Source organism: Eptatretus burgeri, chromosome 5 (genome assembly GCF_056783735.1).
Source record: "Eptatretus burgeri isolate ZD-2024b chromosome 5, Ebu_testis_v1, whole genome shotgun sequence".
NCBI classification, from domain to species: Eukaryota; Metazoa; Chordata; class Myxini; order Myxiniformes; family Myxinidae; genus Eptatretus; species Eptatretus burgeri.
The window spans coordinates 116,596,734-116,611,082 of NC_140965.1; the positions used below are offsets into that span (position 1 = coordinate 116,596,734).

The window sequence follows — 14,349 nt, forward strand, 5'->3', positions numbered from 1 at the left end:
AATCCACACTTGTCCGTCTGTTTCAGTACCTCCATCTTTTAATATCCATCGGTGTCGTGTCCTTGATCTTGGGCAGTAATTATCACTCGTTCTCCGTCCCAGTTGAGCTGACCTCTCCTTAGCCATTCCAACGAACCTTTTGTTGATCCCAACTCAAGTCAATACTTTTTTGTATTTTCCTGCTCTTTTTGTCGTTCTCCCAGTTGTTGGTGCATGTATACATATATATATATATATATATATATATATATATATATATATATATATATATATATATATATATTTCAATCGTTGGGCTGTATTTGTTGCCGTTTCATTTTCCTTTGCGGTATCTTCTATCTATCCACACCTGTTTTTGGAAGCTCTTTGTAAGGTTAGTTAGGGATACTTTTTCAGGTTTGTTGTGTTCATGTTTGTTTACAAATTGAATCCGATAGTCGGTTGAGCATTTCACATCCTCAGCTGGTCCTAGACTCGTCGCTCTGTGCACCTGGTTGAGTTCTATCAGGCTGCTCCCTTCCCCTCGTCTCAACAGGTATATTCTCGGGATGCACTGGTTTTTGTGGAACATTTTGTGATGGTGAGGAGTTTTAATGCTTTTATGTCTAACTTATTGATTTCTGATTGTGGGCAGTTTATTATTCCACAGCTGTATTTTGACACTGATACTGCGAGTTGGTTTATGGATTTGATTTTGTTTCTTGGGGAGAGATACGTTTTCAGGATCAGCTTCGTTCTACGTTGGTATACTTTGGTGATTGTTTTGCACATTTGCTTGTGACATATTTGGTGGCCCTCTTCGTGTGTGTGTGTGTGTGTGTGTGTGTGTGTGTGTGTGTGTGTGTGTGTGTGTGTGTGTGTGTGTGTGTGTGTGTGTGTGTGTGTGTGTAAAACACTCTAGTGGGGTCTGCACCTGCCCTACTGTTCTACTGTCCCCCATCCCTCATGCCAAGTGAATTTAAGTGATAAACTGTGAGATTAAATTAATATGGTGTTGATGTAGCACAGACTCGATGGGCCAAAGGGCCTCCTCCGACTTCCAAATTCCTTGTGTAAACATTCACACCAAGCATTGATACTGTCCAGAAGTGATCATAAATAACCTCACGAGAAGCTTGGCCCATCTGAAGGCAGCGCTGGTTCAATGAACTGGCAGTTCACTGATGAACTTCCTTTGACCAATGAACCTTCACTTCAAGAAATGATTCATATGTTTCAATGCAGATGGTTATCATCATTCTCAACCTCACGCCCTTTCGTTGTTTTCCACATCAGCATTAGTTTAAGTTAGCCATATCTTTTATACCTGAACATTGTGTTCTCCATACAGTACTGTGGTGCATGTTGAAAGCGTGTTCATGTAAATGTCTCAATCGGGTATTGTTTGCATATTTAGAGTACAGTATTTGATAAACCCAAACATTCACATGATCTATAAAATATTTTTTTCAATCCTGTAAAGAATGTGAACGATGGTTTGAGTTCAGTGTGGTTGGAGTGGAAGGGAAGGAGGGTAGTGGTGGTTAGGTAATGCAGGGGAGTGAGATGGTGGTTGGATAATGTGTGCAGGGGGGAGGAGATAAAGTGGAGTAGTGGTTGTGGGGTGGGAGATAAAGTTGGGTGGTGGTTGGGGGGATGAGATGAAATATGGGGGCGTTTGGAGATGAAGTGTTGGTGGTGGTCGGTGGTGAGAGGATGAAAATGGGGGGCGGGGGGGTGAAGGATTGCTTGTTAAAGCAGCAGGTACTGTCCAGCGATGAAAGATCCAAATGGTTTCACCAACCTATCAAAAGTTTGTCACGAACATGAAACAATGGTGTAAGGGAATAAGATTTAAAAGAAATGTCATCTCTTCCCAAATTCCGGAAATCATTACAGTTAAGTTCGAAAATTGTCTGTTTGTGTGTTTGTCTGTTACTTGTGAAATTCATAAGCATATTAGTTGGTGGCGTCCGCTGTTTTAATCTCCGCCACCACAGGTGGACGGGGGTTGAGTTTTCACCCCTGTGTGTCTGCTTGTTTGTCTGTGAACAGGAACAGGATATCTCAAAAGGTTGTGGACGGATTCGGACAAAATTTGGCGGGAAGGTTGTGTGTGTGACAAGGAAGAATTGATTACATATTGGTGAAGATCCGTGGCCAGGTCCAATCATTACCTCCACCACCGAAGGTCAAGGATGTTGTGCTTTCACCCTTTTCTGTCTGTTTGTTACTTGCAAAATCGAAGATTTTTCAAGTATATTGGGTCGTCGATTTTGTTATTCTGTCTGTCTGTCTGTCTGTCTGGTTGTCACCTACATGTCAGAATTTTTAACCGATCTTCACGAAACTTCACCACATGGTACAGTTTGTCATTAGGAAGAAGCCTGTTGTTTTTGAGGTCAAAACGTCAACGGTCAACAACTTAAGTGAGATTTCTAAAATCCTCAATTTTCATCTGATTGACTTCAAATTTGAAGAGGATTTATATTTCAGGTCACTGTATTCAACCACTAATTATTTTTAAGGTCAACATCGACCAAAAGGACAACATTGGCCGAATTTCTAAAATTTTCAATTTTCATCTGATTGACTTAAAATTTGAATAGGATTTGCATATTCGGTCATTGAATTTAACCAGCAATTATTTTTGAGGTCAAATTTGTTTTCTGTATTTTACATATCTTGTGCTTTGTACGATGTCTTCTTGTTTGTATGCAGGATATCTCAAAAAGTTGTGAAAGGATTTGGACGAAACTTGGTGGATAGGTTGGGTGTTTGACCACGACGAATTGATTCGATTTTGGTGAAGATCCGAATCCGGATCTGGATACGAGAATTATTTTATTTATAAAGTGATTCTTCACCATTGAGAGATAGGGCCAAAAACGATCTAGTACTGTATAACATGATGTTTTAAAAATGTATTGGGCCTGATATGTTCTCGTGGATCAGGCATGACGTAGCGGAGGTATGTGCTCCACCGAATGCCCATCGAGTATTTTTTATTGATTCTTCACCATTTAGAGATTGAGCTAAAACTAATATATAGCATGACATCTCAAAAAGTTGTGGACGAGTGATCACACAACTAGATGGATGAGTTGCTAAGGTGACAAGAACAAGCCATTTCGATTATGGTTCAAGTCTGGATCCAGTCCCGACTGATCAGTGGAATATAAAACTTAAACTGTTCAACCTGGTGGAGCTGTGCGCTCGGAACTGCCATTCTAGTTCTTTCTGTTTGTCTGTCTGGTTGTTTGTATTCCAGTCGCCTACAGGTCACATTTTTACTCTGATGTTCATGAAACTTCACCACCTGGTAGAAGTAGTGACAAGCTGGAAACCTATTGTTTTTGAGGTCAATAGGTCAAAAAGTCAAAGGTCATGGTCACAAAGGTCAAGATGAAACCCAAAGACCATCACTTTATTTATGTATATCTATTTCTATAAAAAGAAAAACCCAGTCCTTCCATGAAGCCGTCTGCTGTCTGGCCATGCATGAAACCATGTGACTAGATATCTATTAATTATGTACTGTTTGAATGTAACATTTGACCCTAGAGACTGATGAGACCCCTCAGACCTTTGAAGACCCTTTAAAACTCTGAAGACCCTAAAGACCCTGAAAGACCTTTAAGATGCCCAAAACTCTTAAGACCTTTAAGACCCTGAAGAACCTTAACACCCAGAAGACCCAACCCCTTAAACCCCTCAAGACCCTTAAGACCTTTCAGACCCTTAAGACCCCAAAGACCCTCAATAGTCCGGCGGATTTTGACAATTTTTGGGCGAATTGTGATTTTTGTGATAAAAACGTCAAATTTGGCAATAACATCACTGTATATGTTACTGATGATTTGTGATATAGGGACATTGAAAATTCTGCCAACTTCCGGTTTTATCCAAGATGGCGTCCATGCGTGTCATGTTTACCACAAAACAAGCAATATTTCTGTAATGTCTACACTTTGAGGTTTAATTATCATGTGTTGTTAATTTTCTCTTATACTATATATGTGTATAATTATGTTAAAACTATTGAACACCTTCAAAAGATAATAAATGTATAATTTGATATACTCAACAACACAATTAAAGGGTCACATGATTATATATTATGCACCAAAATGCTGGAACCTCCACTGATATTGCTTTCAACAAATAAGTCAGAACAAATGCAATTTTATTTCTTCTTAATGTCAAGGACATATTATATATATATATATATATATTGGTAAACATATATATATATATATATATATATATATATATATATATATATATATATATATATATATATATATATATATATATATATATATATATATATATATATATATATATATATATATATATATATATATATATATATATATATATATATATATATATATATATATATATATATATATATATATATATATATATATATATATATATATATATATAAAACACATCCAAGAAACTGTTTTATAGATCAATTCGTATAGAGGTAAAATTCCTATCAAATATTTAGTCTATTTTATCCAAGTGCAACAATTAACTTTCCATCTGTTCATCATAAACTCTTTCCTTGCCTTAACACAGTCCACCCCCACATGCACAGAGAGTAGTGCAGGGAAGATTGTTTCTCTTGCATTTACATCGTCTTTTACATCCTTTCTTGCAGCCACATTGCAAGAGTTCTTGACAAGATGCTTCAGCTGCCGGTAGTGTGGTCCATAGAGGTATCCACTTCCCATTGGAGCCTCTGCTATCCATATTCTTGGGGACTGGTTAACAAGGGCTCTTGTGATAGTGTTTGACCCCACACATGTATGCCTTGAAATACAGCTCTCTTGGTTTGCTGAACAAGGGCTGCATATGTTTGCTGAACAAGGGCTGCAAGGGCTCCTCCTTGTTGGAGGAAGAGTCCATTGTCTTTCCCTTTGACGAGAATAGGTATTTCCTGCAGGCATCAACTCTCAGAAATCTGCATGTCTTGTCATACATACAGATAACAAGCCTTTCAAGTACATGGATATTACCCTCATTGACAGACTCTGGTGAACAAGTCAATTTCTTGATAAATGATGTAACATCATCATCATCCATCCATCCATGCATCCCATGCAGTCTTCTTTCCTTTACCGAGGAAAGATGACACCGTGTCACACCCAGTGAAGGCGTGGAAGAAGGGAAGTGCTACACACTTGTCTGGCCCAAGATGCTGGCTGATGTCATGGACAGCAATGTATCTGAAATTTTTCCCAATTCCAAAAGAGATCCATAACTTGTCAATGGTGAGACTTGGGAAGACAGAAAGTGCCAAAACAACAACATCTGTGTCAACTGTTCTGATGACAATTCTCTTGTGACCATTCCTGCTGGCATGTGCCAGATGGACCATGATGTGGGTATCTGCCTCCTCGTGTGTGCAAGGCTGAAGTGAAGAACAGTCAATGTCTTTGTTGTTAGTGACCACACTGCTGCCGTATGTTGTGACAGCATTGCCACCATCCTCGATATCTTGCACGAAGGTTGCTAGAAAGTCAAATAGTTCTTTCTTGTTTTCATCTACCTTTAAGAAACCATTCCAATTTTGAGGCATTTTGGTGTTGGCGCTCACTCGCTTGCGAATCCCTATTCCCCGTTTTCCTCTGACAGTAGCTTTCAAGCTATCATCTACATAACAATCCCAGATGATATCAACTCTGGCCGCGTCTTTGAGTTGCCGTTTCACATATGGGAGGAAGACACTGGTGGCATAGTCTTGAAATGTATTGGCATCATTTGGTTTCAAGAAGTTGACCACTGCAGCGCCATCCAGTATTACAACTTCACATTGCTCATCAAACACACTGTGTGAAAGTGGCTCAAGACATTTAGAGAGCAATTCCGATTTGCTTCCGATGCGCAAGTTGCCATTCAGACTTAGTGATGGTGGTGATGGTTGATTTTCGTGCATGAAAAATCCATCCAAATTTTTGTTTCTCGTTTGGCAAGCTATATACAGTCTCGAGAACAGTGAACAGTCACTTTTCAGGGAATCTATCTTTCCACTTCTTGTTGATGTAGTCTTCTTTCCTTTGGCACCAAACAGTTGAAATTTATTTTTTGTAATCTTGTCGCTGATTGGCTTTTTGTTTTGGATGAGTCTTTCTGTGTAGAAAACCTCAGCTTGTTTCTTGCCAATTGTTTCCATCTCTTAAACAACTCTTATCATACCTGGATTGGCAAACTCCTTGGTATCCAAACTAAACAGATCTTGTGTTTCTTCCAAGAATGGATTTCCCATTTCACAAATGACTTGTGTAAGAGATGAAATGTCATGTACAAATGTTCCTTGTATGCTTTGTGAAACATCATGATGCTGCACCCCTTCTATACTTTCATCTGATTGTGCCATATGAAGACAAGACTCAAATTCTTCAACCAGTCTTGAAACTTCGGGACCAGCAACCATCCACCTCCTTAGAGCACTTGGGTTTTTCTGTTAATCCTACTGCACCACCATCACCTTTCACGCTGGCGTTGTTTTGCTTATGTGCTTGATCCAGAGCAATTCCGGAAAATACCCGTTTTGTTTTGTGGATGACGAAGTGTCCTATGTCAAATTCTCTTGCCGTGATGGGATGTAGTGACCATAAGTTTGACATATCTCGCAAATGCACCGACAACCAACGGGCAGAGTTGACATGATCCAAGGCAAAAAACCACGGAACAATGCTGGCAATGGCATCAACATAGAGTTGGAACCTACCAAGGCAGATTGCTTTGATGAAGATAAATACCAGAAGTTGAAGATTGAGCACAGTATACCAGAACTTGAATTGTGGACTTTGCATGGACGCTTGTCTGATCCAATTTTCAAATTGAAGAACACCTTGGTTGAGTGTTGATTTCTCCGCAAATGCCTTTTTGAGAAATGCATAAAGACTACATGCTCTCACTTGGTGCGCATACCTGGTTCGTGTAAGGTGTGATACTTTCAAGAAGGAATCAGCCTTCCCAGTAGTTGTAATGTTAGCTTCCACCAAAGCACTTATCCAGCCACTCTTTTCAAGTAGATCGCCAAGTAGCTTGAACACAGCCATCTCTATGTGTAAACCACCTAACATTATGACAAACTTTTCTTCTCCATGGCTGTTTGGTAGGCCCCACTGAATTTGTTTTGCTATGGCATAGAGTGGCTGGTCGCCCGCAATGACAGGTATCTGCCCAGGATTTACACGAAGAGTGGCATTCCTGATCAGGTTCATGGCATGGTGAATCATTGCAACAGATTTAGCCTCATTGCTGAAAAGAGGTAACAATGCTGACAGATCTGATTGCACTACATCTCCGCTGATCTTCTTGGTATGGTTAGCAGCCCATGAAACATCACCCACATCATCTGTGAATTGATCCTCACCAACAGTCTCATTTACAAAGTCGAGCCAGTTGTGTTCGTCTTCAAGAGCCTCTGTTATGTAACGTATCTCGTGTACTTGTGCACCATTAATAGTGGGAATTGTAGCGTCTTTTGGAAGTGCAACTTGCTCAATTGTCGTGTAGAAGTCGGGTAGTGTAAGCACTGCTTTGGATGCTGGGATATTCTCATTTATCAATAACGATCTTGCTCGAGCAGAGCCTCTATTCTCAGATGTTACATGCTGAAAGATAGATATCCCTGTACCATGGAAGGAAGCCTTAGCTATTCTAGAACTAGGATTGTGATCAATGTTATCTATTGCAGAAGTTGAAAATAAGCCATCTCTGAGTTTTGTTGGACAAACAACATTTTCTTCATGGAATCTTATGCACACACTGTTTGCTAACTGGGTAGAAATAGCGAGGACCCTGTCGTAAGAAATACTTATCCCCAGGTTAAATAGCATCTCAACTAGATGTTTCTTGTGTGTCTGAGCATGCACAGAGAGGCCTAAGTACACACACAATGGGGTTACCGTTCGCATTCCTTGGCGAAATTGTGTCTGACATTCCCCCTTTCTCTGCCTTGTATTGGATTTTATCAACTGAGCTATAGTGAGGGAAATCTGAGACTTGTGTTTGAATTCTAATGTTGGCCCATACAATATTGAGTTCACGAAGGTCACCAGAGATTGTGGTCCAGACTCCTCTTGACAGTTTGTGTCAAAGCTTCCATCAAACTTGGTATCTTGGCTGAATATTTCTTGTCTGATAATTTTAGCAGCCATTGAGAGACTTAGATCGCCTTTGTCATATGTTTGTTCATGCATTATCCGTATGTTTGGAGCAACATCTTGTTTGAATGACAGTAAAACATCTCGTCCTTCTTTAAAGTCCTCTAGTTCAGGAAATTGGATCAGGATACGCTCTTTTAACTTCGTGGAATGAATGCGACTAGAGTTTGACAGTCCATATTCTTGCAGCCTCTCTTCATATTGTCGAGCTAGGTCAGACATCTTAAAAACACAACTTGTCCCAGATTCTGATTTTGTTTCTTCAATGTAGTTTACAATGTCTGCAAGAGCAATACCATGCATCATTTTTGTTCTTGAATCTTTTTGAGAATCTATTTCCAGAACCCACACTGCATTATAAAGTCCAACAAGGCATTTTGCATGATATTTTGCAGATTGTGCAACTAAATCTCCAGGACTGAGCTTGGCAAGCAATGTGGTGTCTTGCAACTTTAGTGCACATTCTCGAACACGGGCATCAAGCTTAAATGTAGATGCATTGTGTAATGTTTCACCAGGTATATATTCATCACAGAAGAAGCAAACATCGGGTGCTTCACATCCTACCAGAGTACACTTACGTGTAGACTTTTTAGCTCGGTCAATAGCCAACTCATCATCACATGCTGACTTTCTCTTTTCTGCTCGCTTCAACTGTGTTGAATTGAATTTTGTACGACAGGAGTCATGCCAGCTTGCTCTGTGACTTAGAAGTGTATCAGCAATACCAGTGCCATCATCAAGTCCTTGAATATCAAATTGGACGGGAAGACTATTTAGATCTTGAAACCTCTCAACATTTTGTGCGAATGTCACATAACCTGCCCCAAGGTTTTTGCGTTTGGAATCGGCTGGACATTTTAGTGGTTCATCAGTAACTGTCTGATGGATGAAACATTGATTCCAATTTGTAGGTGTAGCTGGAGTCCGACTATCAAGCTCTCCCGGGGGCTCTTCGAGTCTGTAAATGAAAATATAAAACCATTTACTACCCAGTAAAGGCAAACACGCACCACTAAAAAAGTAAGGCATTATGAGTTTGTTTGTTCATAAGCATTAATTATAATGTAGCCTAAATGGCTTACATTCATCAAAAAAAAAATTATAATTGAACATTTCAAAATAATTACTGGTCCTTCAGTTTGAGGTAAATCTTATTACCTCCCTTTAATACCTTGATTATTGAAATATCTCTCTGCTGGGCATATTAATACAAATATTTAAACCGTTTACCTTATATTAATAGTCACAAGTCACTAATGTACAAATTCAATTCATTTTATTAACTATAAACTCATTTGATCGCTCAAATACGCACCCTTTATCTGGGAGATCCATCATGCCAAAAGCTGTCTGCTGGCGGCCATTTTGAAAGGAGGGAGAAATCATTGTTGCAGAAATGTATTTATAGTTGCTTCAAATGTCTTTTTAATGTTATTTAAGTACGATTACCTTATGATATTACTGTGTTCGATCTAATCAACTCATTTAGAACATATGAATGACAATACATCAGAATAATAAGAATTTGTGTGCATAATATATATATATATATATATATATATATATATATATATATATATATATATATATATATATATATATTAGTTTGTATCTATTTATTTGGTATATATTGCTCAGAGAAGCATGTTTATATTACTCATGATTCTTTCATAGCAAGAAACCGCTAAATTATTGATCATATATGTTAAGATTGAGCTTATTCACATTTTTCTGACAAATTGGTGGCCATCTTGAATAAAACCGGAAGTAGCTCAAATCACAAATGTCCCTATATCAGATATGCATTGGTATGCCATAACTAACTTATATGCCAAGTTTCATGCTTTTATCAAAAAAAACCACAATTTTTTCATAATCCGCCGGACTCCAAGACCCTTTTATCTTTGTGACCCTTTTGACACTTTAGAGGTTTTACACCCTTTCAACCTCAAAACCTTTTAACCTTTACACCTCTGAAGTTATTTTAGATCCCTTAGAACTTTACACCATTTAGACTGCCTACACCCTTCAGACAGATCAGACAACTTGGACCCTGGGCCATTTAGAGCTTTAGAACACTTGTACCTTTTCAGACCCTTTATACATGCTTGAGAGATGAGACCTTTTCGACGCTTAGACATTAACTAATATGTGAACGTACCCTTCACACCTTTTGACCATCTAGAACCTTACAAGCACTCACCATGCAAACATCTATAGTCGTCTTTTAAAACAGACTGTACTTTTTTCAGCAAGTGATGCACAAACTCAACCCACCCAGAGGGTGGTTACTCTGCTGGTACTGTATGTACAGTATATAAAACTGAAAAACACGGGTCGATGGTGAACCCTCGTTGAGGTGAAGTCTTGGTCAACCCCTGTGAGTATGTCAATTAATTACATACTGGTTGATCGTGAGTTGGATCGAAAGTACGTCTATTAAATACTTATTATTGGACATTGACTATGTCTATTAATTACCTCTTAATTATGGACGATTGAAGCATACCTTTTTGACATGTAGACCTTTCGAGCTCTTACACCTTTTCGACCCCTTCGACCTTATAGTCGCTTTTATAACCTTTATACCTTTTAATACCCTTTGGACCTTGTAAGACCATTTATACCCTTTAAACCTTTACACCCTTAAGATGACTTAGACCCTCAATACCCCAAATACCCTTTAGAACACAAAGACCCCATAAGACACTCAAGACCATTGTAATCCAAAGACCATTTAATGCCCCCTTCGACCCTTAACCCTAAGACTCTTTAAGGCTGCTCAGGCCCTTGAGACCATTGAGACCTATCGTAACCTTTCTAATTTTAAGACCCCGAAGACCCCTAATACCTTCTTTTTTAATACATGCTCTAGGTTCGTGGAAGAGCTACGAGACTGAACAAAATCAGAACACAACACAACAAAGGGAAAAGCAGGAGAAAGGGGAAAACACCAACAGCAGGGTGGAGGGAGAAAGTAGATGGAGATGGAAAAACAAGGGATGCAGATAATGACAAGGGGTAAGGGAGAACACAAAGGGTGGACAATATAGATAAGTATTTTTTATTTGTGGACAATAGAGATAAGCAAAATTTTGGGAGGGGTATGGGATGATTTACCAGGTGTAGAAAAGATCATAAATTTGGATGGGGGATGACTTGAGATGGTGGGGAACAGCTGTCTTGATTACCTGGAAGGAAAAAAATGAGATTCAAGAGAGTATGGAAGGTGGTTGCACAGGTCAGGTCAGGTATGGGAGCATGCGCTGGAGCAGGTATAGAACATGGTATCACAGGCGGGAAAAAGAGAGGAATAAATTAGTGGAGGTGAGCACGTAAAATACGTATTAGGTGACAATTAGAAAATGTATCAAACAAATTTGTTATGCACAACATTCCATTATATACAAAACTTTGATAGATCAATTTTTCAAAATGACAAAATTGCTGTTCCCGTGGCAACTATTATTTATTTGGATTTCACAAGTTTTGTGCTATGCACGACATTTTTCTTATTTGTGTTTTTGTGTGTTTGTTTGTTTGCGCGTTTGCGTTTGTTTGTTTTACAGTCTACAGTATGCACTCCGATACCACTGGACAGATTTAGTTGCACTCGGTGCCCTGGAATGTTTCATGGGGTAAAAATAAATCTGTAGCTCTGAGGGTTTCGGGTGTTGGAAAGACCCCAATTCTGTTTATGTAAATATGTATGGTATAGTACCGCTCCTGGGGTGAGGGTGTATTAGAGGTCAGGTCAGGTCAGGTATGGGAGCATGCGTCGGAGCAGCACGAGGTATTAAAAGTTATCATAAAATGAGTGAATTCTGGGGGAATTCACGAGTGATATTAAATTCGAAAATATAACATGATTAAAAAGAACTAATCATTGGTGAGAATATTGCAAATGCACTTTGTGACTATTTTTTTATTACAAATGTAAATTGCCAATGCGGTATTTTTGACCTTTTTGATTTGATTGTATTCTATGCACAAACTGCAACCTCAGTAATAAGTAAGACCAAGTTTAATATTCAATCATCCACCATAACCGACTATTGTAATGCAGTATTTTCATTTCCACTACTTTGTATCACACAGATTGTGCTTTAGTCAAGTAATGAATTTCCTCTCATCTCTCGAAAGTGGATAATACTGCAACGATGCATACAGGTATTTAATCACAGAAAACATGAAAAGGTATAAACATACAATCTGGGTTAAGTATTAGGGGGTTGGTAACCTTTTTAGCCCCCAATGGACTTTGTCCGAAACGGGGGCTTATGGATTTGGTCTCGATTTTCATGTGCATGCGTCTGTGTGTGTCTGTGTGTGTATGTGTATGTGTATGTGTATGTGTATGTGTGTGTGCGTCCGCAGCCATATCTCGGACATGGATGGACCAATTTTATTTGGACTTGGCAAAAAGACAAGACATGATGGTTCACATATGCACATCATTTTTTTTTTTTTGACATCAGATCCAAGATGGCCGACTGATGGCATTTCAGTTGGAAAAAAACCCCAGTGTTGAACACATCCTCAACCATTTCTTGGACATGCATTTACCGGTCGTTTAAACTTGGTACACAGATAAAGAATGATGGTTTACACAAGCATCTCATTTTTTTCGAGATCAGACCCAAGTTGGCTGACTGGTGGCCATTTTGTTTCTTAAATGTTTCCCCAACCATTTCTCAGACATGCATTGTCCGATTTTGTTCAAACTTGGCACAAGCACAGTACATGATGGCATACACGTGCCCTTCCCTTTATTTTGCAATATGATCAAAGATGCCAGACTGATAGAGCGATGGCCATTTTAGTTGTACATACATATGGGTTAGCCCTTGAACTCAATACAGCAATATTACTCAAACAATGGGGGCTATGACATTTTATATCTTTTTTACTTGTTTTCTAACATGATCTTGACCAGGATGCAGTTGTCGAATGAACGATGGACAATCAGAGAGAGGTTTAAGAAGCGGGGACGGACAAAGTTGAGCTTGCAATCTTTCCAGCATGATATAGCCAAATGCTCAGTACCAGGTAATGCTCAACCACCAGCATGCAGGAGCATTGATTTCCTGTAACTGCAGCCACAGCATTGTGGAAATTCTAAACAAGAGTCTCAATCTCAGTCTTTATTTCGTCTAATTGCTATTTGATCACATGACATCATGTGACCACATAAAATATTCTTGACACAGATGCTCTCAACTCTGCTCATTCTGCCTCAACCTCTCGAGCCCCTTAAATCTTTCTCTCCAACCTTCCTGTTCATGTTTCTGTACAGACTTATCTCTCAGCTCCATTCTTTCAAGTCAGTGCTGTCAGTGTTAGCTCATTGAATACTCAACATGGCTTCAAGGGTATGTTTCTTTTGTCCTTGCTTCCATAAAATTCCAGCTTGTTTCTAGATTATCTTTAGACACAGGTAGGAGCGAGGTAGGGGATGAGAAGTGGGGGGGGGGGGGGTGGGGGTGGTAGAGGGGAGAGAGTAGATGCTTGCATTCCTTCAGGTGGTGGAATCAGGCGTGCTGCTACTCCATTCTTTCAGGGCTGTAACTCTATGCATGTTCTCCTCTACAATCAAAGTTCATCATGTCTTGCTATATGAGTGCTTATCACTTACACATAGATGGTATATATATTTTTTGAAAGCAATTCTGATTGGTATCCCAGCAATAGTTTACAGCTGTACCTAAATGGAGTGTCATCGATATATCAATATCACCACTTTGTTCAATGACATTGAGCACAACAATGTTGGAAAGACAAAAAGAACAGGAGAGCTTATTGAATAATGACTTCAGCAAAATTGCTAATTAATGCAAAAACATGACAGCTTAACGGAGGTACCGATAACACCCCAACCAGTTTTTGTCACATTGCGGAGGTTCCATGTAATGAGGCGCATCTGTTCTGCAAAACAATTCTCCTGCATTAACCATTTTCTCTGGAACAAACTTCTCTGAAAGTGAGAAATGTGATTGTTTCCTTTCTATCGATATTGTAGTGGTTGATGTGGAAACTTGTGATTATACAAATGAAATGCACATTTGGGAAATTCTCACAAATAGGGTGTCCCCTGACTTTTGGTAACAAATAATACATTCACATGAAAAGCTAAACCATTAGTAGACAATGGATATATCGAGATGGGATTTAAACCAGA

The 14,349-nt window shown here is 39.0% G+C and overlaps 1 long non-coding RNA gene across 1 annotated transcript in view; it reads left to right on the forward strand.

Moving 5' to 3' along the window:
• Positions 1 to 493: 493 nt before the first annotated feature.
• Positions 494 to 14,349, forward strand: part of LOC147027226 (uncharacterized) — a 96,243-nt gene continuing 82,387 nt past the window's right edge. The window contains exons 1-2 of the long non-coding RNA XR_015057963.1: positions 494 to 580; positions 12,270 to 12,341. This is a non-coding gene — a long non-coding RNA (uncharacterized LOC147027226). The remainder of the gene's footprint in view (positions 581 to 12,269; positions 12,342 to 14,349) is intronic.